The sequence below is a fragment of the Dermacentor albipictus genome, chromosome 10, assembly GCF_038994185.2.
Source record: "Dermacentor albipictus isolate Rhodes 1998 colony chromosome 10, USDA_Dalb.pri_finalv2, whole genome shotgun sequence".
NCBI classification, from domain to species: domain Eukaryota; kingdom Metazoa; phylum Arthropoda; class Arachnida; order Ixodida; family Ixodidae; genus Dermacentor; species Dermacentor albipictus.
Genome location: NC_091830.1, coordinates 85,788,478 through 85,815,516, shown reverse-complemented (window position 1 = coordinate 85,815,516; position 27,039 = coordinate 85,788,478). Strand labels below are relative to the sequence as shown.

The 27,039-nt window shown below is 46.4% G+C and overlaps 1 long non-coding RNA gene across 1 annotated transcript; it reads right to left on the bottom strand.

Moving 5' to 3' along the window:
• Positions 1-17,341: 17,341 nt before the first annotated feature.
• LOC139050385 (uncharacterized) lies at positions 17,342-25,118 on the bottom strand. The gene is made up of 3 exons (XR_011508856.1): positions 24,233-25,118; positions 19,090-19,267; positions 17,342-18,030 (listed from the first exon to the last, which is right to left on the bottom strand). It is a non-coding gene; the product is annotated as an uncharacterized lncRNA (long non-coding RNA).
• Between the last annotated feature and the right edge of the window lie 1,921 nt (positions 25,119-27,039).

Sequence of the window (27,039 nt, the reverse complement as noted above, 5' to 3'; positions counted from 1 at the left end):
CCTGACAACACTTCGCCTTGCTCCCTCTGCAGAATCAAGCGTCCTTCCTTTCTTTAGATCACTATCTGTCTATCTCTCTGCCTGTGCCGATCACGACGTTTGGCTGGCGTGCATCATTTCCCCCTCCGAGATACCGAGTTCTTCGGTTCGTTCCGCTTGCTCACGCGCACGTTTCGTTGCTGCGCCGACCGCCGCGTTGCTCGACCACGTGGCTCGACGCTCACCGCGTCCGATGCGGGGCGCCTCGTAAGTGATGGCGGCCCTGTAGCCCATTGTCTTATACCCCTTGGCGGGTCGACGGGAACAGCGTCGCGTTCCACTCTTCAAGGCGAAGCTTAAGCATCCTCCAATGTTTTCAGTTTTATTCCCTTCTAACACCGAGATTTCCTCCATGCTATGTTTTTATGGAGATATTATACTGTCCATAGAAAATAAAGTACACTTGGTACACATAGAGTACTCAATGTGTTTGATTTCTTTCATTAAATCACAGCGTAGGAAGCGCAGTAACAAAAAAAACTAAGCGAGGACGGGCATCTGTCACGCCTTCTTATTGCAAAGTGCATTCAAAACAAAATTTCTCATGGCACATTTTAATCCTCTCAGTCTGATCTTCTGACTTGTCTATGAAGATAGTTGTCTAGAGAAGCAGATGCGGAGGTGTGCGAAAACGCAAACCACAACCAAACCTTCCGCTGAGTGCATCACCCTCACCTATATAGCTCTAGTTTAGGCAAAGCGCAACAGGCGTAAGGCGAGAGACAGAGCTTCTACGTTTCCATCGTGCTCGTGCACCACGCTCGATTTGTTACCAGCAGACGACGCGCTGCAGGCATCGCCCAATGCGCGAGCGGTGAGGGAGCATAAGCTAGCAGCGCTTGTCCACCGGCCATGACTGGTTATTTTGTTTGCCAATAGATGACGCCAAAAGTGGACCTGCTTTCTTTAGCTGTCGGCTGATGGCGCTGTGGGCAGCCGCCGCAGAGCGCAGGCCACGCGCTCGCGTGTTCCCTTTCATAAAGGACAACAGTGTACAAATAATTGTGCAAGATCCCCGTGAGACACACTACAGAAGTGCAGTAATTACTGCTTTTAAAACAGGCAAAATTAATTTGAGTCAGAAAAGAAGTAATGGTGTGTACTATTTGAACACCTAAATGCTATTTAGTGGCAGAGTTGACCACAGCTTGCTATGAGTGGAGTACTATATCTATATTAACCCTCGTTCACCTAAGGTTTAGGTGACCAGACCATTATAATCCAAAGTAGGCCAATCTTGACTGCCTCATTTGCAAACACAGCTGAAAAATTTTTTTTTCTTAAGCGCCTCTTTAAGACAGCGTATAGCTGCATTCGTACACTTGTGCTTTGACAATACTGATCGGCCTGGCTACCTCGCGGCCATGTGGTTTGTGAAGTCAGCGTTATTCAAGGCACACAATATTTGAGACTGTCAGCTTAGTCTGTGCTATTTTGGCGTGCTTTATTCACATTGCCTTCGTAAAAGCTTCATTTCTGGGACTCAATGAATGTTACTTCTATACCCTGATTTCAGAATTTCTATATTTCTATTCGAATCGTAATCATCTGTGATTGTTTTTTCCTGAAAAGGTTCGAATGAGTTGCTCGTAGAATACGCACGAGTTATTCACTGTAGACACTACGAGCACAGAAAAAAGAAATTGTGCCCATTCAACGCACATGTTTGAACTGGTGTTAAACAAATAAATAGATGCAACAACCATTATTGTAATGTGTATAATTGCATCGCATTATGTGCAACGCTTATTCTCTCGCAATTTGTACCTTGATGTGCATCACAGGTCATAACTTTTTTGTCTCATTGAATGTTTGCTTGCGCACTGCACCGCTCATAAGCCATGCAGAAATGCAAAGCCCACTTCGTTCGGGCGCACACGGTGCTTTGAAGGCTGACGCTTACAATATTGTCACACGATGACGGAAACGTTCGATTTTCGACCAGAGAAGAATGGTGAGAGGACGTGTGTGAATATGAACACTCAGTTTAGCACATACCCTATCTGGGACTATTTAGAAGAATGGACACTACCGAATAGCTTCTACTCAGAGCGCGATGTAAGGCTATAGGTCCAATACTTAAAAGAAATCACATAAGCCGCGGTGATGGAATGCAGCACATCAAACTCACCTTCAGGCATGGTAGCGATGTAAACAAATTGGTCTTCGGCTGCAGTGCTCGGTACATTGAAGTTAAAGCCACGCATGGTAATTAGAGGTTTCAGCTTGCTTTTACTCTATCGAAAACGTGACAGGACTGGCAAAAAGAGGCGCCTACACACGTCATTACACAGTCAATAAAGGGTGTGTTGTAGTCTAAACACATGCCTGGTTTTGAAATGTGGCCAACGTCTCGTCGAGGTGGTCTATTTTTTTATTGACTAAATAAGGAATTCTTAGCACTGCTTTTGCGCCAAAGCAAGTACGTCAGAATTTCTTCATACACACAGTACAAACATGTCTGAGAATGGCGCAATGGGGATGCTGCGAGAACTTCATGTTTTATCACGGAACTGACGTCCCAAGTTTTTGTGGCGAAAACAATCAAATTAGCAGAGACAACAAAGACAAATCCAAGTTTATGGAATTGAAAACAGCAATATATACAAGAAATCATTCTTCACTTAATAATGTATTTAGACATACGGTAATGGCCTTCCGGTGATTTTAGCTGTGCAGATTTAACACTGCGCATAAAGATTAGCAGCATGAGCCTCAAGATGCTTGATTAAATTATCGCACACTGGAAACAGCATTTTTGCACTGAGAATTCTGGAGTGTTAGATGCAGTGGCTCTCAGTTACATCTAAATATCATTGTGCTTTTAAACATTGTACTAATTTATGTATTCTGTTTGGTAACAAAACCTGCTGTCAAAAACAAATTGGGTAAACGGGAAATTTCGCTATAAAAACTATTAAGATCGCCAGTCGTCACAGTGCGTGTCATTTTGCTGTTCCAAGAGAAGCGAAGTTCTATCGGCGTGTTCTTTCGGCCACATCTTGTGTACCAAGGTCATCAATGGGTATAAGTGGAAAAAGTGAAGGACTTTTGGTTCTAATGAGGGTGATTTCGTGAAGTGTAATTATACTTCATCAAAACATCGTAGTACTCAACTCACTTGGGCACTGCTCAAGTTACCATGGAAAACTGTGTTCATTCAAAAATGCATTATTGAAGCTCTTTGGACCGTTTGGATCCGAAGCTAGGGAACACGAAGGTGGTCTCCTTGGTCGGGATTGAGCCCTCGTCGAAGACCTTGTGACAGTCTTCTCACATGAAGTGCCCTCAAGTCCGCCGTTGTCTTGACTTGCTACTGCAACAGTCCTAGAGAGAAAAAGCACGGTAAAAATAACATCTTACGAAAGTTCCAAAGAGAACACCGCCCATGCACACAGTACATATGGTAAACCAGTGAAGCTGAAATGTGCGGCCCCGTTGTTTATGTTGACGTCGCCGTTATCGCTGCGCTGCTCTGCCTCGCGGGCCCGAACCGCCGGATGCCTAACGTTTCCACTTTAAAATAAGATTCTCGTACAGCAAAAGAAAATTGTTCGAATAATCGCTAATGTTGATAATACAACTACCTCCAAGTGTGCTTTTGAAGCACATAACATTGTCCGCGTCAATCATTTGTATAACTTTAAGTTGTTATAAAAAATGTATTCTTCAATGGCATCCACTGCGGATTTTTATTCTACTCAGCTATCTTTAGACATGCGTCGTGCTAACATACACACAAGACATAATACATGGAATATACCATGTTTTCGCGCAAATTATAAATTACAAATGTCTCATAACCTGCCCCATGTTCTAAACACGTATAAACATACAAAAGGGTATACCAAAGCTGAGCTGCGGAAATATTTTGTTGAAATGTGATTTTATGTCTTTGCTAGTAGATGCCGCATGTTTGCATGGTTATTACTTTTAATATTTCGGAACATATGTATGACCATTCCAGCGTTTCGATTTTCAATTTTATTGTTCACATTTTGTGCAAAGATTATTAAACTGTATGCATAAATAGTGAATGTTTCTCTTTATTGAATGTGGCTATTCCGTGTGTCCGTTGAAGATTTCCTGTACCACTCGTGTGCTCCTGTTTGTAGGGGTTTTCTGGACACAGTCAAGCTGTGCAGGCAGCTTTTTGCCAAAAACCTTCCCTCCAGTTGCATCTAGAAAATGAACTTACTCCCGTATTCAGAAAGGCAACTTAAGTTGAAGCCCATGCTAGACTTGAGCTAAGTGACGCCTATCGTGAATGCGCCGAAGGAAAGGCTGTGAGCGTCTTTGAGCACGTTAACGCCAGGCATCATTTAAATCAAGTGAAGCGTGCGCTTCGACTTAAGTTGCACTTCTGAATACGGGGGTGATACTTATATCCTTATACTTATTTAAATATGTTCTGCCTATAGTGTATCTACATGTGTGGGCTTGTGATATGCCCTGCTGGCAAGGCCATTTGTGGTTCGTTCAAAGAGAACATCAACGGATGCACTATAGCTATTCTCAGGCTCTTCTCTTCCTGCTTTAAACTGGATTCTCTGCTTAAAAGAAATAAGTGTTCCTTGTGATTACTATATGTGCACTTGCTAAAGGTTACTGTGATGTGTGCATATTCTTGTTGAATAAAATGTTTACAAAAATTTAACAGTTGCGCTGCTCTTCCAGATATTTACCGGAGCAGGCAGCATTTGACGCAAACATGGAGGCAGTGCTAACGGAAACATTTAGGAGGTGAGACAACAGTCTATTTAGACAAATTGGATGAAATGATGGCCAAGAAGTTGCACTTTTGAGACATTATGGGATGTACTTACTATGCAGGCACCACGGGGATATTGAACTGGCGCTATTTATATGTCCGGTTTTGCATTTATCTGGTCTTAAGGCATATTACTTTTCTTCCATTAGCATCGATGCTGTATGATTGCTTTGATTTGGGGAGATTGTAAATTTGTCGATTAATATCAATAATGAAATTTAATTCCTCTGTCAATGTATGCCTCCTTGGCATATTGAAATAAATGAGCCCTTTGTCGTGGCAAAGGTTAAATTCTTGTTCAAATGCCTGAAATGCTACATTACCTCATAGGTTTGGACATGTTGTAGCTGTTTAATATGCCTTGTAAATGATGATGATGTGTGGTGTTTTGTGGCGCAAGGGCCAAGTTTGGCCAAAGAGCGCCATCGCACGTGGTAATGTTGACGATGTATTATGGAAAATGTGACTTGGCTGTAAAGTGGCCTAAAAATATTCGCTGTAAAGTGCGTAAAATCTACGTACTATAAAATTATGGCGATGACTAATGACGAATACTATGAACATTAAAATCCATCGTACAAGAATGATGCAAAATATAAAATGTATAAGATGGTAAAATTACTTGGAGCACTGCTGCCTCGCCAGAGCCCTTGAAAACAAGGGTCTAGAGGCATGTGCTATAACTAGGAGCTATCACAGCGGCGTCCTCTGAAGAGAGGACCCGCTATGAACATGTAGGGCTAAAAACATGCAAGACAACATCTCTCAGAAAACTTAGGACTGCGTTGGTGTCAAATAAAGGTTCTTGGCCGAGTAACATAACAGGATGAAGGGGGATGGGCTGCCGGTAGGCTAAGGGAAAATGTTTCTTTCTTTCATATTCGGCTTCCCGACACTCCAGGAGGACGTGGATGACGGTCAGCCTCTCCCCGCATCTACCGCAGGTTGGAGGATCATTTTCAGTGAGTAAATAGTTATGCGTGCCAAATGTGTGTCCTATTCTCAGACGACAGAATAGGGCATCTGTTCGGCGTGATTTTGTTACAGAGGGCCAGAATCCTAACTGTGGCTTTGTCACGTGGAGCTTATTATTTGTTTCCGCGTCCCATAGGCGTTGCCAGTGGTTGCGTAGTTTCCTCCGTAAGAAGGGCTTCAGATCTGTGACAGGAACTGCAGCGGTGGGATTAGCAGAATGCCATGCAACTGACGTGGCCATCTGGTCCGCCAGAACATTACCTTCGATGGCCCTATGACCTGGCACCCGGCATATAATCACATACTGGTTAGATGCACATGCTTCACATAAGACTGAATAGAGTTCAATTATAACAGGATTTTTGTGCTTGCAGAACGATATCAAAGCCTTCACAACACTTAGGGAGTCCGTATATATAACTGATTTTTTGAGTTTAGATTTCCTTATATGCTTCACGGTCGACAATATTGCGTAGGCCTCAGCCGTGAAGATACTAGTTTCCGGATGCAGTACGTCGGATTCCGAGAAGGATGGCCCGAGGGCTGCATAGGACACCCCGTCATGTGACTTCGATGCGTCTGTGTAGAACTCCGTGCAGGAGTGTTTGTGCTGGAGTTCCCGGAAATGCATTTGGATTTCAATATCTGAAGCGTGCTTTGTAACTTGAACGAAAGATGTGTCGCATTGTATCAGCTGCCACTCCCAAGGAGGTAGCAGCTTGGCTGGATGCATTAGGGGGAGCTCGAGGAGTGGGACATGCATTTGATCACTAAGCTCCCTCACACGCAGCGAGAAAGGCTGTCTTACGGAGGGACGATTGCGAAAGAGTGTAGCATATGTCATGTCATTAATGGTATTAAAACAGGGATGTTGTAGATTTGAGTGGACTTTCAGAAAATATGTTTGGCTAATGTATGTTCTCTGCAGATGAAGTGACCACTCATTTGATTCTACATATAAACTTTGTATGGGGCTCGTTCTGAAAGCGCCTGTGGCCAGTCGGATTCCTAGATGGTGGACCGGATCTAGCATCTTTAGCGCGCTCGGGGCTGCAGAATGATAGATCACGGCACCATAGTCTAGTCGTGATCGAATGCGGCTCTTATAGATATTCATTAGACACTTCCTGTCACTACCCCACGTAGTCTGGGACAGAAGTTTCATTAGATTCATTGTTTTCAGACATTTTTGTTTAAGATATTTAATGTGGGGGACGAAAGTGAGTCTGTAGTCAAGTATGACACCCAGAAATTTGTGTTCTTTGTTTACAGGTATCTGCTGTCCACGCAGTTCTATGCAAGGATCTGGGATAAGTCCTCTCTTTCTTGTAAAAAGAACACAAGAGCTTTTGTTAGGATTGATCCTAAATCCATTCCTGTCTGCCCACGTTGACACTTTGTTCAGGCCATGCTGTACCTGTCTCTCGCAGACTGCAAGGTTACAAGATTTGAAAGCTATTTGAATGTCGTCTACGTAGACAGAGTAAAAGATGGCGGGTGGTAGTGAAGCACGAAGCGTGTTCATCTTCACGATAAAGAGGGTGCAGCTGAGCACGCCTCCTTGGGGTACACCCGTTTCTTGCGTAAAAGGACGTGAGAGTGTATTGCCGACTTTTACCCGGAAGGTACGATTTGACAGATATCTTTTGATTATATTAAACATATTACCGTGGATGCCCATTTCTGACAGGTCTCTTAGGATTCCGTAACGCCACGTTGTGTCATACGCCTTTTCCATATCGAGAAATATCGATAGGAAGAACTGTTTATGTATAAATGCGTCCCGGATATTCCCTTCAACACGCACGAGATGATCGGTTGTGGAGCGCCCTTCTCGGAAGCCGCACTGATAAGGATCAAGCATTTTGCTCTGTTCAAGGAAATGAATGAGTCGCCGATTTATCATTTTTTCGAACACACTTACAAATGCAGCTTGTGAGGGCTTTCGGGCGGTAACTTGCCACCGAGGAAGGATCTTTGCCTTGTTTCAAAACAGGGACTACAATGGCTTCCTTCCACGCGGTTGGAAGGTACCCTGCATCCCAGATGGTGTTGAGAAGTGTAAGTAGTGTAAGTTGCGTGTCATTGTGTAAGTTTTTGAGCATTTCATATAAGATTCTATCAGATCCTGGTGCGGAACTCTTGCATGCGCTCAAGGCCGCTTTCAACTCGGCAGCACTAAATGGGCAATTATAGGGTTCATTCTGTCGGCATTTATTGATCAGTGGCTTGCATTCTTCTATTTCTTTATATTTCAGGAATGATTGCGAATAATGGTTGGAGCTTGATACATTCTCAAAGTGCTCCCCAAGTGAGTCTGCTTGTTCAAGCAGGGTATCGCCTTGTGGGTTTACCAGGGGGAGTGAATAAGTTTGTCGTCCTCTTATCCTGTTAACCCTGTTCCAGGCTTTCGATTCCTCTGTATAAGAGTTGATGCCCGATAAAAACTTTTGCCAGCTTTCTCTTCTGGCCTGCCGGCGGGTTCGCCTGCCTTGTGATTTTACTTTTTTAAAGTTAATAAGATTCTCTGCAGTGGGGGAGGCGCGTAGCAACCCCCACGCTTTGTTCTGATTTTTACGTGCGATCCTACAATCGTCGTTCCACCACGGGACACGCCGTTTGCAGGGCAGACCATTTACTTGTGATATACATTTAGATGCGGCATCTATTATGAAGGCTGTAAAATATTCGACAGCAGCGTCAATTTCTAGCGAGGACATGTCATCCCACGAAATACAAGATAGAGTTCGAAATTTTTCCCAGTCGGCAGTGTCAATTTTCCACCTAGGAGCCTGTGGTGGATATTCCTTTTCTTCGGGTGTTCTAAGCAGTATTGGGAAGTGGTCGCTTCCGTAAGGATTGTTGTTAACTTGCCATTCGAGTTCAGACAGTAGTGACGGGGAGACTAGGCTAAGATCTATTGAAGAAAATGTTCTGTTTGCAAGAGAATAGTATGTCGCTTCCTTCTTATTCAGTAGACAAGCACCAGAAGAGAAAAGGAACTGTTCAACAAGACGTCCTCGCGCATCTATACGAGGGTCGCCCCAAAGGTAGTTGTGTGCATTGAAGTCGCCAAGAACCAGATAAGGTTCTGGCAATTCATCTATAAAGGACTGAAATTCATGTTTAGTTAATTTGTAATGTGGGGGTATATAAAGCGAGCAAATAGTGATGAGTTTGTTTAGCAGAACAGCTCGCACTGCCACTGCCTCAAGGGGCGTACGTAGCTGTAAAGATTGACATGCTATACTTTTATGAGTGAGAATCGCCACACCACCCGATGATGCGACGGCATCATCGCGATCTTTGCGAAACGTAACATACGTACGGAGAAAGTTTGTGTGTTTGGATTTTAAGTGTGTTTCCTGTAAACACAGCACTTTTGGATTGTGTTTATGGATAAGTTCTTGAGCATCATCAAGATTCCTAAGTAGACCTCTGACATTCCATTGAATGATTTGTGTATCCATATTTTAAATTTAATTGGTGCTGTGTTTACAGAAGCGGAAGGGATGTCTTAGATTACAGAGCCCTTTCGAGGCCCTGTAACCGGGGTTTTGCTCTTTTTGAAGCGTTCGAGGGAACCTCGCCGCTCCTTAGGCGCCTGGGGCGCCTTGGGGATACTTGTGGTGACCATTGCCTCTTGTGAGGCGCCGGACACGTGCTCTTGCGAGCGAGAAGTTACCAGGGAAGGGCCCGCCTTGGAGGGCAAGACCCCTGCGCCCACCAGCCCGGAGGTCGATGGGGTTCCCTGGGGGATTTGGCTGCGCCGGCCATTGCCAGCACTGGAAGGGACCTGGGAGGTTGAGGCAGGCTCGGCTGCGCCCACCTTCGGGGTCGATGGCCCCTTTTCCTCGGTTGGCGGAGCAGCGCTAGCTGCAACCACCGTGGGGGCAGATGGCGTAACTGCCGACTCACTGCGTGTGGGTCGGACAGTCGCCGGAGGCCGATGTGACGCTGCCCCCTGACGCGCCACTTCGGCAGAGCTTTTCTTTGGCAGGTATGCTACCCGCCTTCGTGCCTCTTTGAACGATATATTATCTTTTACTTTTATGGTTACAATTTCTTTTTCCTTCTTCCAGGATGGGCACGACCGCGAGTACGCGGCGTGCTCCCCATCACAGTTTACACAGTGGAGAGCGTTCTCACAAGTTTCAGTGGTGTGTTCTGTGGCACTGCATTTAGCACAAGTTTGGCGGCCGCGGCAGCTCTGCGAGCTGTGGCCGAAGCGCTGACATTTGAAACATCGGAGTGGATTGGGCACGTAAGGCCTAACACGGAGCTTGATGTACCCGGCCTCGATAGACTCGGGCAAGATACTTGATCCAAAAGTAATTATTAGGCACCTCGTTTGAATTTCTTTACCATCCCGCCTCATCTTTATTCTTCTGACGTTGATCACATTTTGTTCGCTGAAGCCCTCCAGGAGTTCCGCTTCAGTCAGCTCAAGTAAATCATCATCTGACACAACACCACGGGTGGTGTTCATTGTACGGTGTGGGGTTACTGTTATGGGGGTCTCGCCAAATGACACTAGTTGCGGTAGTTTCTCGTATTGTTTTACATCGCGGAGCTCCAAGAGGAGGTCGCCGCTTGCCATCCTCGACACCTTGTAACCTGGACCAAAAGCATCAGTCAGGGATTTTGAAACAAGGAATGGTGAAATGTTTCGGGCTACTTTGTTTGGCTTTTCAGAATGAATAACGTGAAAGCGGGGAAAATTCTGGGTTTGACGTCCAAAAAACTTGAAAACATCTTCGGTGCGCCCTCGTTTCTGAGGGCGATCAGCAAGGGAGGGGAAAGAAGTTTCCATGAAAAATTGTATATATTCGGCAACAGCGCCGACCGCCCACCACGGAGCCCAACGAGGGGACGCGGCAGAGCTTGCATACAAGTCTGCACGACGCCAGTCGTACGCCGTCACTATAACCGAATATTGTGTACCCAAGGTTGGATAGCCACACAGGGTTAACCCTTGCCGCCAGGAGAAAGGAAGTAAAAAGAAGAGAGAAGGAGACAGGAAAGGTCAAAAAGTGAGAGATAAAGACGAAGATTTGAGGAGGGAGAGACAGGAAAAGGCGACTGCCGATGTCCTCCAGGTGGGTCAGTCTGGAGGTGCCGTCTATGTGAAGCAGAGGCCAAAGGGGTGTGTTGCCTCCGCCGGGGGGCCTTAAAGGTCCAAACACCCAGCATCGGCTCAACCCCCAGGATCCCCTTTTCCCCAGACACGGCTAAGCCGCGCACGGCTACACGCGGGAGGGTCCAACCCTCGTGTGCTCGGGTCCGTGGTGTCGCCACACACCAAACGCCTGCTGACGCAGACGCCCCTGCGGGGTATGCCTTGTAAACTGAAACAGTGTTCCTCAATGTTGGCCATTGATTCCAATTTAAGAAATCAGACTGTTGTCTTCTGTTTTTTCCAGGTATAGTCCATTGATGCATTTGAGGTTAATACAGTGACAGTAGTGAAATATTTGCTCTTGGTGTTTCAGTCACTGTAGTGCTATCTGCTCAGTATTTTTTTTAGTTGTTTATAGTATTGCAGTTTATCATAACATATAATGGTGGCCGAATAACTAGGCATTTGTTGCACATCCAAACTAAAATGTATTATGTTGTGAGCTTCCATCTTAGCTTAGAGATAGTCTATTGGCTACCCAAGCAGAGGTCACAGCAGTTGCTGCAAAGGGTCCGGTTAAGCACCAGGAGGTAGTTTCACCAACTCTTGTGATGGTAATCATGTACACCACCATTGTCAGTCTTCAGATGACTACCCTAGGAAGGGTCTTTGTTGCCATTCCGATGGGGTTCCGCTGCTACCAAGGGGTAGTTTCTCCAACTCTTACAATCGTAGTCATGTACGCCACCATTGTCAGTCTTCAGAAGACTACTGTAGGAAGGGTCATTGTTGCCATTCCAAAGGGGTTCCTCTGACTACCAACGAGTACTTGCATAGACCACTGAGGTAGTCGCGTCAACTCCTGCTTTGGGAGTAATACATAAACCTCAATAGGTCATCATGACCTATTCACCTATTCAATAGGAAAGAGTCACCGGTACTGTGAGGGAGTCGCCAGTAGTGTATTTCCAAGAGAGTCCGTGTTACCACCCAAACGGTCATCATGTGTGCGACGAGCAGATACAAACAGAAAAGAGTCAGTTGAAACTCCTTTTTTTTAAGAGTGTAGGTTTCCGAACAATAAACACAGTCAAGGTGACACTAAGGAAGTGGTCATTATCATATCAGCACGTCTCTTTACACCGCGTTAGCTTAATGGTTGTTGCGTTGCACGAGGTGGCACCTTCGATCCCGACCGCAGAAGGCAAATTTTCACGGAGGCGAAATGTAAAAATATTCGTCTATTTTGATAAAAGTGCCTGTTAAACAATCCTAGGTGGATAAATTTAGAATGTGCGCTTGGCATGTGAAGCCCCATATTTTAATTAAGGATTGACACTTACGCTTATTGCGTTGTGGCCTGTGTGGTAATGATAGTGTTAACATTCTCGTAGGCTAAGAAGGTGGGTGCACAACAAGGTCGTCAAGCAAGCATGTCTCGCTGTGGGTTCTGTGTACTAAATAGATCGACACAGGCAGCAAACGCAAGTAACTGTTACATCAACTCACCACACAAAGAATAGCCGTAAACGCTGATGAACCTAAACATTTGCAGTAAAAATGACTGTTGAGTGTGATAAATAATGCCAACAGAACAGAAAGCTTCACTTACGTCAATTTACCCGTGGCACAGGACCCGAACAACGTTTCCGCCTGTTCCTGTGCTCGAATTTCTGACTGCACTTCCATGGGCTGGTAAGGAGTTCTTATTGGCACTGCAAACAAAACGATTTACGGGCCTAGGTTAGCGACTTGTGTGCAGACAGCAACCACTTTTCTATCTAGACATTATATTGCTGGCACCTGATGTCATTCAAGCCTCTACCGCTCTTTGCGAGTTTAACGAACGGCTGTGAAAAAAGATTATTTCAGGGATATCAAGGCTCAGATTTAGGTCCCACAATTTACCTACATGAGGAGTACCTATCATTCCACTAGGCATCCATTGCAGGCCATGTACCATAGCCACAGTAAACAGGAAGGTTGGGCCCAACGCGCTTTACATGAGCTAGCATTAATTCAACATTATCTTAGATGTCATGAAATTTTTGCAATTTATACAAGCTATGCCACAAACAACAAATATATTATTATCTGCGTTAGAGCCCTCAAACTTGGTAAACCTTCCCTTCAAGTATCTTACCAGAAAGCTGGCATCTTCCACCAAGAGGCTGGTCAGGTTCATTGGCTGCTGGCTGGTCTTTTCGGGCAGAGGTGTTCAAGACGGGTCCTGCAGGTCGTTCTTTGCTTCTAAGGAGTCCACCAACTTCGACAAGATAATCGTGGTCACCGGCAAAGTCAAAACTGAGTTTCTCAACATAGCAATCCAGCCCTCCGCCGGTATACTTTTGCAGCACTTGGTGGAGAGCGGTAATGAGACGGTCCTCACAGCGCGTGATGACGCGCGCTATCACCAGCGACCGTGAATGCTCAACTTGCATGCAGATAACGTCGTTCTCCAACGACGAGCTTCCAGGACTTGTGGCCATGACGCAGGAGTAGACGACACCTTCCCATTTGTTCATCGTGTACTTGGTTTGGCAGCTCATCATCTCGAAACCTCTCGCCAATTGCTCGTGCAAAGAGGAACAGCCTTTAAGCGTCGCATTTGAAACGGCCTGACCAGTGACTTGATAAGAATGCCACGTGCGGTGTGCTTGTTGCTCCGCGATACAGCAGTAGAGAATGACAACGTTGCAGGTACGATCCTCATAGTCTTCGAAACCTTCAATAGCACGTCGGATTAAATGGATGGCCTCCATATGTGTGCGTTGATTCAGGTCTGGTAGCCACCACAGATACGCATCCTTCACGGACAAAAGTTTTTCCATGGTTGTTTGCATGAGGACACCGCACAGCACGTCCAAGCCGATTGCGGTCATCATAGAGGCCGATAAAGTCTGGGGCGAGAAGGTCTGGGTCTGGAGTATCGAGATCGTCAGTCGCTATACCGGGCTCTGCCAGTTCCTCGCCACATTATTGGTTGGAGCTCTGGTGGCGTGCAGGAGGTGACTGGAGCTATCCTGTTGCTGCTGGTGCTCAGCCCGGTATGCAAAAATATGAAAGGCCCCGCGCTATTGAGCGAGAAATAGTTCTGTGTGTGGAAGGGGAAGACTGGAGGGAACATGGATCAACGCCAAAGGAGAAGGAAACAGACGGAGAGGAGAAGATGAACGCGTGGCCATGGAAGGGACTAAGGAAACCGAGAAGTAGGAGCGCATTACTGGCTGGCCGGGATTGGTGGCCATGTCCGCGGACGTCAGGCCAAACGGAGAGCCCAGCAAAAAGTGTCAGTCCTTTCCATACGTGTGAAGCGGGGAATGGAGAAAAAATGGAGAAAAGATGTCCTCGTCTCTGCCCGAGATGACATCAATCTGCCTCGCTCAACGCGGTACGGTACGGTACGGTACGGTACGCGGTACGCGGTACGTACGGTACGGTACGGTTCAAGCGCTTATTTCGCTTGAACTACAGCCTGGGCTTAGTTTTACAGCCCTTACCCCCTCACCCGTGCAGGCCGAGATAGAAGGATAACACGAACACCCGACTTCAACTGAATTTTATTCACGGAAAACAGGGCTTTATGTACACAGGGAGAGGGGGACGGAGGGGAGCGCGGGGGCGCTGCTAGTGCACCAGACCACCGAAAAGCATTTCCTTTTTCCAGGCAACAAGCTTATTTCGCTTGAACAACAAGTTGGGCTCGTTGGTTTTCCATCCCTTACCGCCTTACCCAAGGACACGGTTGTCAGCCGTTCTGAGAACTGGCTAACTTCCGTATTTTTCTGTCTGCTCCTTCATCCTAATGTTAATGAAGTCCCTAGATCGGCTTTTCCCCTGTGGCGATAAGTTTCTCCTCTCCTAGCACGGTTTCCCTTGTGGCTCACGTCACCCGCCATGTTCTACGCGCTCCGGCGCCGCGGATGTGCGCGCTGTATGCACATTAGCATTTGCGGTCACGGCTTTGCTGTGAGAGGCACTACAGAAACGTGGCAAATGAGTTACGTACTGACAAGAAGGAAAACGTGCCAGTAATGCGTTCCGGCTGCCATTTACGTGCTTTTTTGTCGTAGGTGATGATGACGATGTGTGGTGTATTGTGGCGCAAGGGCCAGGTTTGGCCAGAGAGCGCCATGACAAATGGTGGTGTTAACGATGTATTATGGAAGATGTGACTTGGCTGTAAAGAGGCCTAAAAATAGTCGCTGTAAAGTGCGTAAAATCTACGTGCTATAAAATTATGGCGATGACTAATGACGAAGACTGTGAAGATTAAAATCCATCGTAAAAAAAATGATGCATTGTTTAAAATATGCGAGACGTTAAATTGCTTACAGCGCTACTGCCTCGCCAGAGCCCTTGAACCACAAGGGCCTAGAGGCATGTGCTATTCAAAATAATTATCGCAGCGGCATCCTCTGAAAAGAGGAAGCGCTACGAACGTGTGGGGCTAATAACATGCAACACAACATCTTTCAAAAAACCTAAGATGGCGTTGGTGTCAAAGAGTGGTTCTGGACCAAGTAACATAACAGGATGAAGGGGGATGTGGTGCCTGTATGCTAAGAGAATGTTTTTTTCTTTCGGGTTCGGCTTCCCGACACTCCTGTAGGACGTGGAGGACGGTCAGCCTCTCCCCGCATCTACCACAGGTTGGAGGCTCGTTTCCCTTGAGTAAGAAGGTATGTGTGCGAAAAGTGTGTCCTATTCTTAGGCGGCAGAATAGGACATCTGTCCGGCGGGATTTTGTTACAGGAGGCCAGAAACATAATTGTGGCTTTAATACATGCAGTTTATTATTTGTTTCCATGTCCCACGAGCGTTGCCAATAGTTCCGCAGTTTTCTACGCAAAGGGCCTCAGATCTGTGACAGGGACTGCTGCGGTAGGATTTATAGAATACGATGCAATTGATGTGGCCATCTGGTCCGCCAGAACATTGCCTTCGATGTCGCTATGACCGGGCACCCAGCATATGATGACATGCTGGTTACATATATACGTTTTACATAGGACGAAATAGAATTCGATGATGACTGGGTTTTTGTGCTTAGAAAATTACATTAAGGCCTTCACAGCACTTAGGGAGTCCGTCTATATAGCTGATTTCCGAGTTTTGATTTCTTTATATACTTTACAGCCGACAGCAGTGCGAGGGCCTCAGCCGTAAACATGCTTGTTTCCGGATGCAGTACATCGGATTCCGAGAAGGATGGGCCGACGGCTGCATAGGACACCCCCTCGGGTGGTGGTGGTGGTGGTGGTGGTGGTGGTGGTGAATTGTAGCAACAGGCGGGTTTAGCCTGGCGAACAAGGCCGGCAATTGCTCCGCCCGACACCCCCTCGGGTGACTTCGATGCGTCTGTGTAGAACTCCGCGCAGGAGTGTTCGAATCGGTGTTAACGAAGCACATGTTCGAATCGATGTTAAGCGAACAAGTAGGTGCTACCATACTTAACGTAATGCGTAATTTGTTTTTGATTTCATCATGTGCAACGTGTATTGTCCCGCAATGTGTACATATTAACGGCCACAAATTTATGTTGATGTAAGGATTTTTTATCTAATGCAAGACGGATATGGCGTGCCGAAATGGAAAACTCGCGCGGGTACACACACTCATGTGATGGTTCACGCTAACAAGGTTGTCACGGTGACGGCAATTTTCAATTTTTGAGAAGAGAAGAATGGTGAGGAGATGCGTTTGCAGATGAACACACCCACAGGACATCTTCGATCCTGGAAATTGCCAAAGAATGGTCACTACCAAATGGCTCATACCAGAGAGCGAAGGGTATGTCTACTAGTTCAAAGAAATATCAGGGGCGGCAGTTGCCTTCGGCTGCACTAATCACTATAATGAAGTTAGGCAAAGCCACATTGTGTAATTAGAGGGCTCAACTTTGCCCTACGTGGGTCTTAGCGACTGGTTGAAAAGTCAGGAAAGAAGAGGCGCGGACACGAATGTTTCCACCGTGAATAAAGCGCATGTTGTAGTCTAAATAATGTTTCAAAATGTGAACAATATCTTATATAGGCGGCCTATGTTTTTATTGACTTCATGAAAAGCATGTTATCGCGGCTTTCGCGGGAAAGCGAGAACGTCACATTTTCTCCAAGCATACAGCACTAATTTAATTTAATTATGGGGTTTTACGTGCCAAAACCACTTTCTGATTATGAGGCACGCAGTAGAGGACTCCGGAAATTTAGACCACCTGGGGTTCTTTACCGTGCACCTACATCGAAATACACGCGTGTTTTCGCATTTCGCCTCCATCGAAATGTGGCCGACGTGGCCGGGATTCGAGCCCGCGAAGGCATGCAGCATAAACATGCTGTTTGGGAAGGCGGCAATGGGGACTCGGTGAGCACTTTACGTTGCATCACGGAAGTGACATCAAAGATTTTGTAGCCAAAACTTCCAAACAGACAGAGTCAACAATGAAAACTCAAAATTTATGAAATGTAACTACAGCAATATACAGATAAATTCATTTCACAAGAAACACGTTAGAAACATCAGAACACAGAGCAGAAAGCTTAACAGCACAAACCTCAACCCACTGAATAATATTTTTGTGGACTAGAAAGGTCACATTTGCAGTGAGCGCTCTTTCGTTTGGATAGAGTAGCTCATAGCCTTCACGTAATTATGCTTTTTCATAAAATGGCAGTAATTTAGATACTCTAGTCAATCATGCATCCGTACGTAAAAAAAACGTGGGTGGAAAGGGAATTCACGCTTTAAAATTGGTGAAGGAATGTGCGGTCGTCAATATTCACCGCACATCTTTGGGGCCGCGTCAAGCGGATTCGGTACCTGCGCTCATCATTGGGTCCAGGACCATTGGATTGAAGGTCTCCCGCTTCGAACGACGCTGCGTTCGTGGAGTTCACCCTTGTTTCGTCAGAAATTCGCAGTGCTCAGTTCCCCTCACAACACTGTGTCCCCTTTTCCGGCACCTTTCACAAATGCAGTACACACGTTCTTTGTACCGATCACTTTGCCGCTTCGACAAGCGATGGAGGTCTTGTTGGAGCCTTCGTAAAGGACCTTGTGGCAGTCTTGGCAGATGGAAGTGGTCTAAAGTCCGCAGCTCCTTTCGCTTGCTACTGGAACCGTCCTAGAGATAGAAAGCACGGCCAGGATGCGAGATTACGAAAATTTGGAAACATCACAAAAGTGACACTGAGAATTAATGTAAGGTGCTCAGCAACCGATGGGTGAAAACAGCGCTGAATAAATACGGGCAAGGGAGGAACACAGGATGAGCGCTGATTGTGAACTACCTGAGTTTACTAGACGAAGAGTTCATGTATCTTCGCCGGTAATCTGGTTTTATCATTTCAAGGCCACTTTTCATGACTTCAGGCATGTGCGGATATATTGCAAATTTGCAATCCCCGCCACCCACCTTTTTCAAAGCCAAGCTTTCTTTGCTTCTTCCTTGGACTTTTCCACTACTGCTACTGTCTTGTTCACCGCCTCGGAGAGGGGGGGGGGGGAGTTCATAGCGTGTATATACATGGCAAGTGCGAGTGAGACAGGAAAAGTGACAGGAGAACCTCCTTTTCACCCAAACGCGTCGAATATGCACAATGCCCTCTGCAGCTCCCTGGCCGTTGCCACATTAGTCGCTTGACAGCGGTAATTGTCCGTGACTCGCTCGGAAGCAGTGCAAAGGCTGCAGCGCTACCCTTTTTATAACTTCCAAGGCATGAGTGGACGCAGGTACAACTACAGAAAGGAGGAGAGGAAGTTCCCATATAAGTGAGGGGGAGGCAACTTGAGAAGGCAAGGAAAAATTAAATTAAATTATGGGGTTTTACGTGCCAAAACCACTTTCTGATTATGAGGCACGCCGTAGTGGAGGACTCCGGAAATTTCGACCACCTGGGGTTCTTTAACGTGCACCTAAATCTAAGTACACGGGTGTTTTCGCATTTCGCCCCCATCGAAATGCGGCCGCCGTGGCCAGGATTCGATCCCGCGACCTCGTGCTCAGCAGCCTAACACCATAGCCACTGAGCAACCACGGCGGGTAGAAGGCAAGGAAAGCCGACTACTAGTATAACAGCGGTTGCGGGGAAACAGGATAAGCTTAAGTTCAAGGTGCGGCACAGTACGTTGTTGCTATTCCTCAAAAATAAGCGCCATGCAAATGTCTCAAGCGACAACTTACGCTAGTCGTGCAGATGCAGAGCCGCAATAATTGAAGCGCACCCCAGAGTCCAGGGGACACTACGGAAGTGGTCGGACGTCAAAGCAACATTCTGTGCCCGCCGCTTTGGCTTTACGGCTGTGGTATTGTTAGAGGCCGCGAATTTGATCCCTGTCGCGGCAGCCGCCTGTCGACGAGGCTGAAATAGAAAAGGCACGCGCACTTATTGGGGCACGTTGAAAAACATCACGGTGTCAAAATTATTCCGGAGTCCGCCACTACAGCTTGCCTCATGATGGGATCGTGGTTTTGGCAAGCACCGCGCCATAATCCAATTCAGTTCAATACTTCTGCCACAATGCGATGCGCCATGTGAGCAAGTGACAACGCTCAACCCACTCAGTGGTTGTAACATACGGCGCACAACCACGCCACAACAAACATCTCTCCCTGTGTGTTTTATGTGCGCAGAGAAACAGCATTGGTGCACGCAAGGTAACGTTTAACATCAACTCACCACTCGTGTTAGCCTAAGCGTTGAAGAAATTAAGCTTTAGCCGTCAATATCACCGCTAATTATCGTCGAAGCATTAAGCACGGAAAACTTCGCGTACATCCATTCGAACAGTGTGTGGGATTTGCATAACTTCTTTCCATAGGTATATTTGTGTGCGCACATAATACACGCTATTATTTGGCAGTCAGCGCTCGTCCTGTGTTCCTCCGTTGTCCGTGCTTATATTGCGCTGGTCTCACCCGTGATACTGTAGCAACTACCTTGCATTCAGAAACATTCAAGCTCCGCAATTGAAACGCCATATTTGAAGTAGATCATTTAAGGGGGTTCCTGCACCCCCAGCGGGCGTCGGGCATACCGAGCTGATGCATTTTTGCACCAAACGAGAGCGAGTCTTCGTAACACACTACCACTGCATACAACCCATCGCTCACGGATGGAGCCAAATGGGCAGTCTGCAATGCTGTCCGAGTATCGCGTTTCAATCTCTGCAGCAGTGTTCTTTCAAGTGCGAGCCTTGCTAAATTAACAGAGGGTCAAATTAACTATGGGGCGCCAAGGAAATCTTTAAATATTCAAAACAGACTACACAAGGGCAAGTACATACAGTGCGTCCCTACTGATATGAACGAAGCTTTAATAAGACCTACTGAAATAAGGCATACCACGTGTTTAACGGGTCTTTAAGTAGTTCGGAACGGCATTTTTTGGTGCTTCTGAAGCCAGTTTAGAAATTACCAATCATTTTAGTTCCCACATTCAATCAGTGTGTTCAAGGTAGTTACGTCCCTTCTTAATGTTTTTGCCAGTAGCTAATTTGTAAACCGTGGAGGTATATTGTCCCGTAGTGCTGATGGTGAGGAAGGCACCAAAACTGTGACTGACGAAACTAGTGTTTTATTGGGCGAACTTGTGCCATCAAAAACAGACTACACCTAAAGAACGAAGCCAGCCAGCGATCGTCGAAAATCTGATCAGCGGGTCAAGCGCGTCGGCTTTTATACATCAGTCATCGAATGTTCTAGAGTAATCGCTGGGACCCGCGTGCCTTCCACGAAGTTCTAAATTATTTGTTATGGCGCACACATGCGATCAGATTACACAAGGTGGGGTCACAGACTGCGGATGGAAGCACCGATAACATTCTAAAAACTTCCGATACATTCAGGCGCGTCCTGCTCTGTGCGATAACATTTGTTAGGCGGTGAAGCGTGTCGCCCCATAAAGACAAACAAGTACACGCGTCAATATTAGGGACACATCAGAAGCTTCAATATGATGTTTCTGGCTTGGTACTCGTCATATCTGCATTTTTTTGCGATGAAAGAACAATTCTGAAGCACAAATAACATAGGACTACGTGCGGGGCGCAATATTATCCCAGGGACGGGAAGCTAGCTCGTTTATAACGTGGCCGAGCTATGACAATAACAGCACGCACTTTAATGGCGCGTGCCTTACGCGATCCGCGGATAGCTCTCGGGTACAGTGCATACAAATACAAGCAAGAAAAAGTACTGCACTGAGCAACAAGCCGTTGATGAACAGCGTTACGTCTATTCAGACTGTTGGGTGGCGATGGTATCCCGTGTACAATAAAGCCGCTTTAAGCACTCGTAGTAGAATTGTCAAATGTAGCTTTCAAATTGCGTCGGCGTTATTTTCCGAAAAAAAAAAAACATGCGATGTGCTTGTGCTTTTGGCCAGCAACCTACCTTTCTTATGCTTGATAACGGCGCCTTCGCCACTGTAATGTAGTAATAAAACTGCATCATTATTAAGAAACGTAAAGTTTCCGGAACTATTAGTTTCCTAAAGTTTTTCTGAACATATAGACAGCTTGTGAGAGGGCACCGCCATTTCTGCAAAGCCGTGTCATATATATGAATCGGCTGGTACCTGCGACAGCGGTTGCAATTGCAATACAAGTGACGTGGTTATTAGACAGCTGGAGAAAAACGACTTAGGTACAAAGGGCATATCGGATTCAATATCTTGGCAGGCGAAAGACAACCAAGATAGTTTATCCGTCCGCTACTATTGGGGATTTCAGTAGTGATCAAAATTCGAAGCGCCGGACGTGAATTCCAGTATGTTCGTTAAGATGAAACGGCGAAAGTGTACGTTTTCTATGCTTGAGTATATGTTTTTTACATCATTCCCCAAAGCAACAGTCAAATAAAAGAATTACAAGGTTTTGAGATGTGTTTATATCAGCTACAAATGATTTTCCTACGATAAATCTGTCACTGCTGTATAGTTGAAGCAGGTGAGGGCTTTCCAGGAACGCTGACGCAGCAACAGACTATAGACCGCTTGACATCTTTAGACAATCCACCTACTATAATAACGCCGGTGAGATTCTAAACATTAGTGACGCGTACAGCATGAGCAACGACGCAAAAATCACTGCGGACTGTTGCCTCCATTCCCGATTTACCATAGGTAGACCGCCACTAGTGGTGCATCTGTCGGCGCGCACTTTGCGAATAGACACTTTTTTCCGAAGCAGCTTACTCTATACAGGAATCGGATGAAACGTTCGGTGGCACGCTACACGTTGCCTCAGCACAACTGAGCCTATACCAATCCATTACTGTTTCTCCCACGCTTATGTACGGTCAGCTGACAGAAACTCAAATGTGTGTTTGCTAACGCACTGCGCTTCATCCCTCCTGCTAAATTTGGAGTGGTACATACCTGTGCAGTAGAGTTGGCATCAGAAATAGTGACTGCCATATTAAAGAATGCAATAAATCTGTGCGACCAGGTGCATGGACCGCTCTTTCTTGCAGACAGTGTGTGGCCGCCTCTGTGCGCTATGTGTTTTTCTAGAGGATAACACAATGAACTCCTATACAAGGGCAGTATTACTAGCCTCGCAAAAACACCTCCTCCTCCATTGATCGACGGAAAGAGCGAGTCCCGCTCGATAAATCATGATAACCCTGGTAGCGCTGCTTCGTGGCAGAGTAAGCTAATTGCACATTATCTACAGACATCCACCGCAACTCACGGAAATTCACGTCCGCTCTATCGCCATCGAATAAAAGAAAGGGGGGAGGGGGCGACGGGTGCACACTTTAATCAACGCACCGAAGCGTCGGCGACGTAAACTATACGCCGGCAAGCGACTGATGTTCAGCGCTGAACGTGATGGTCCACAGAGTAAGCTGTTTCCTAGCGATACCAGATTTTGCAAAAAAAGTATAAAAACACAGAATATCTCCGTTGCTAGCTGGCTTGTGCGCAGCAAGAACAAATTTATCGCAACTGAACCCACCCGTGAGCGATTAGGCTGAAACATAATCAGTGTCCACAATGAGGAACCTTACTGAATTAGAAACATGACAATTTGCAGCCAAGTAAATGGTCAAGACCAAACCCGACTGACCCTGATCTAATGCCCATGTGAAAAGTTTGGAAAGCTTGGAATACAATTCTAGCCAGGATCTTAAGCTGTGCTTGCGCTTTTTGGACGAGGCATAATGAGCTTCGGAAGGGCGAAAACATACGCTTAAGCTGTAGCGAAAACTTCGTTCACCTACTCGCTTTCTATGATATCCGCCGAAACGGAAGTTTACTGATCCGCACCGGCATCATGCACATCCATTCTAAACTTGGAGGCAACGCATGTAGCCGAGGAAAGCAATGGACGAGTTACCAGGTGATCAAGGATTGCGGCACCTACGGGATCAACGTGTAAAGAGTGAATACAGAAAAAAATGTTCCGTCCTTCGGGCGTCACTGGCATGACATAGCAGGCTTCGCTAACCGCTGCTTGGCTAGTAGGAAACGCCGGACCATTTCCGCGGATTATATAGGGGGCATGCGACCGCGTAGCCAAAGCATGCCAGTAGAACGATGGGAAGGGATGAACCCCATATATAGAGTAATCGACGTTGCTTGGCCTGATGACGTCACGTGCATGACCCTGTCACATTACGACGTGCAAAGAAATGGTCTAAAAAAAAGAGCAGAAAGGTGCAAGCGATCGTTAATTGAATTATTGATGCTTGTTCAGGGCTTTTCGATATTCTGCCGTATTTTACAAGAGGCGCTTGGCCGGGGTTACTTCTGGAATCAAGACAAATTACTCAACGAGTGGGTACACGTGTTTAACACAGACGGAAATAAGCAAAAGCGATGTATAGGCAAGTTACAAGATTTACTCAGGGCGAATACTTACAAGGCTACATAGGAAAACGAGTTTATGCACTACTGAAGCTGCAAACAAAACAAATTACAAAGCTACGTTAGCGAAGAGCTTGCAAATAGCAACGTCCGTCCTATCTTGAAATGACAGCGCTGGTACGCGTCCTTGAAGCCACGAAGGCGCTTCATTAACTTACTGGGCATGTATCCGACGAAAAATGACATGAAGGGTTGGAATCCGCGAAATCAAGTTTCATAGCTACAGCAAAAGTTATAGCCATCATTCGACTGGGCTTCCTTAGCAGCACACATAGCACAGCCATTGTAAGCACAAAGTTCTGCCCAATGTCCTTGCATTGGCAAGCATTAGCGTAATACTGGCCCAGACGCTATTGATACTTCGAACTTCATACAAGCTATGCTACTAAGCTTCAACGGAATACTATACTTTTCAAGTGACATGGAAGGACTTTGAAGAAAAGCGTGTCTTACCGGAAGGCCGGCTTCTCTTGCGAGAAGGCTTTTCATGTTCCTCGTCTACTGTCTGGTCTTCTCGGTCAGAAATATTAAAGAGGCGTCCTGTCTTGGCGTTGTTCATAAACCGTGCGCCAACGTCAGGCCTGTGCTCACGGGAACTGCCAAATGCTAAACCGAGTTTGTCGAAATGGCCTTCGAGTATTTCTTCGGGGTTTTTTTACAGCACCAAGTGGACAGCGGCAGTGACTCGCAGCTCGTCGTGGCGTTTACGAAGAGAAACGGCAGCGAATGGTGATCGCACATGCACTTGGTATGGCCGCCCGCATATTTCACAACGGTCTCAGACCACTCGGGCAGAACGAAGCTGGCGGTCACCACCGCAGCGGGACTGCGGACACTGCTCACGCGTTACTGCTGTCGCGAGCGCAGTGCCCGCCGCTGGACGAGGTAGCAGAGGAGCCGGACAATGAGCAATTTACGCGTCTGAAGAGCGTTGACAGCTTCCAGGGCATGTCGAATGGAGTAGACAGCCTCCATCTGCGTAGCATTGCTCAGGTCTGGTATCAAAGGCATATTGGCGTCCTGCAGGGACAGTACTGCTGTCATGGGAATTCGCATCAGTGCATAGCACAGCAAGTCCAAGTCTCTTTGCGACATGAGAGATGCTGAAAATGGCTCGGGCTAACTTTCTATAGCTTCAGCATCAGCCGTCGATAATATGACCGCGCTCTACCACAGTTCGTCGCTGTCGTATTTGTTGGGGCTCTGGTGCTGCACAGCAGTTCTCCGTTGCGGGTCAACCGGAACCTGCCTGCACTGAATCGAGTAGAGCTATTGAATGTACCTGGCGACAGGACTACAGCACAGTGAAGTGTTTGCAGGTGCGTTGCACTTTATCGGCGTTTTCTCGCGTGGGCTTTCGCAGCGCCCTCTCGAATCCTGCATTTCACAAATACACGTCACGTGAGCTGTTTCATCGCTTCGAGCATGGTTGTCGCAATCTTGATAGCACAGCTACGTAAAAAAAAAGTAACACCATAAACGAAGCTGGGCAAGCGAGAATGTCACAAGAAGACACATGTCACTAAGAAAACACAAATGAAAACAGGATCATGAGGCCTTCCTTTGTCATTCTTCGCCATTCCGTACATGTACCCATATCTGCGTGAGGTGAGGCGTGGTAGCTGAACAAGCGACTGTTCGTGTGGTTGTTGCAAGAAAGAAAGAAAGAAAGAAGGAAAGAAAGGGCAGAATTCACTGGCCCAGAACAACAGACAGATGTGCACATGGGCGCTACCTGACGCTGCTCTCCGCAATACAATTAGTAGGGCTAATAATAACATCACAGACTAACCGGCAGATTTACTGGGGGCATTGTGGTTCCCATTCCGGGTAGCCCGAACCAATGAGTAAGCTTATTTTCCCTGCGTTTCGAAACCATTAGATCAGCTCCTTCGTGGGGGGGGGGGGGGGGGGATTGACGACAGGGATTTCGAGGCGCAACTTTAAGATTTCATAGTCGAGGAGGCGGGAAGGCCGCAGCGGAGAAAATTTGAGGTGAAAGGAAGGAAATGTTGTGGTGCCTTGTCTTAGAAGTGTCCGGCTTGGGAAGGAAGAGGGTTTCAAATTGCCTACGAAAAAATTGAAATTCTTATAACGGAGACCAACAAAACGAAGGCTTAAACAGTTTTACAGGAAGCCTGTGTCACGTTCTATTCGCGGTGTAAGCGCAGAATAATCCCGCACCGCAGCTGGCCTACCATGTTCAAGTAGTCAAGAAACATTGTACAACCACTCATCCACCCCTCCCTTCCGCCCTCCTCCCACACATAGACTATGATATACTAAAATTTGCACCTCGACATCGCCGTTGTCCTCACCCTTGAAGAAGGAACCGAGTTGCTGCCGAAATATCAGGAAAATAAACCTATTTTTGGTTAGTTCCACGTAGAGTCACAATTGTAATGAACCCAATCAGACAAGCAATTGGGTCAAAATGTTTAGCTCTAAGGGTACAAGTTGAGTACAAGCCAGCTAGGCACATGATACGCCATTGTACTCACACGCCACAATGGATAAACTGGTATTCCAGAAATTTGCATGAATAAATCCAAACGCTCATGTGCCACTGCGGGGCGCAAAACTTACGTTCTCTTCTCTCAGATTGTCTGGCACAATTGTCCTTATCTTACAGGTACAGATGTCGGTGCGGCTCACGCGTATCCCTTCGCAAACTGCGTGCGCAGATTATAGAGGCGAAAACTTTATCCTATGAAGTGGTTCACTTGCAGAAGCTCTTGATGCAGAAATATAGCTCCCTTTTTCAAAATCGAAAAGGACGGGACAGCAACGCCTCGCCAGCGAATAGAAGAGGCGCTGTCTTTGCCTGCAGCAATTGAAAAGAAAAATTGTTGGTGAGGGAGCAGACACGCCAGTAATTACAGCGTCTAGCATTTGTGTAGTAAATGCTTCAATATACGACGTTTTGAAGGTTGCAATATGAGTCTATACCTGCTTATAAATCGAAATCCTTCTATCCTGTGAAAGATACCAGGACGGCATGACCGAGTCATCTATAAAAAAAGTTTTGTGGAACGTAATAATTTCAAAAACATTCCTACACTCTGAGCTTATAAAATTATCGTTATGAAGCGTGTGAAAGGATCCAATTAGTTTATATTGAGGCTTTCGCAATGGCATTTCAGTGTGAGGGTGAAAGCGTCAGCGCCAGTCTGTAGTGTTGCAGTACCTAAAAAAATGTTTGCACGAAATATACTGCAGATCAGCATGGGGAAATTCGGGTATGAAAGATAGTTCTGTGC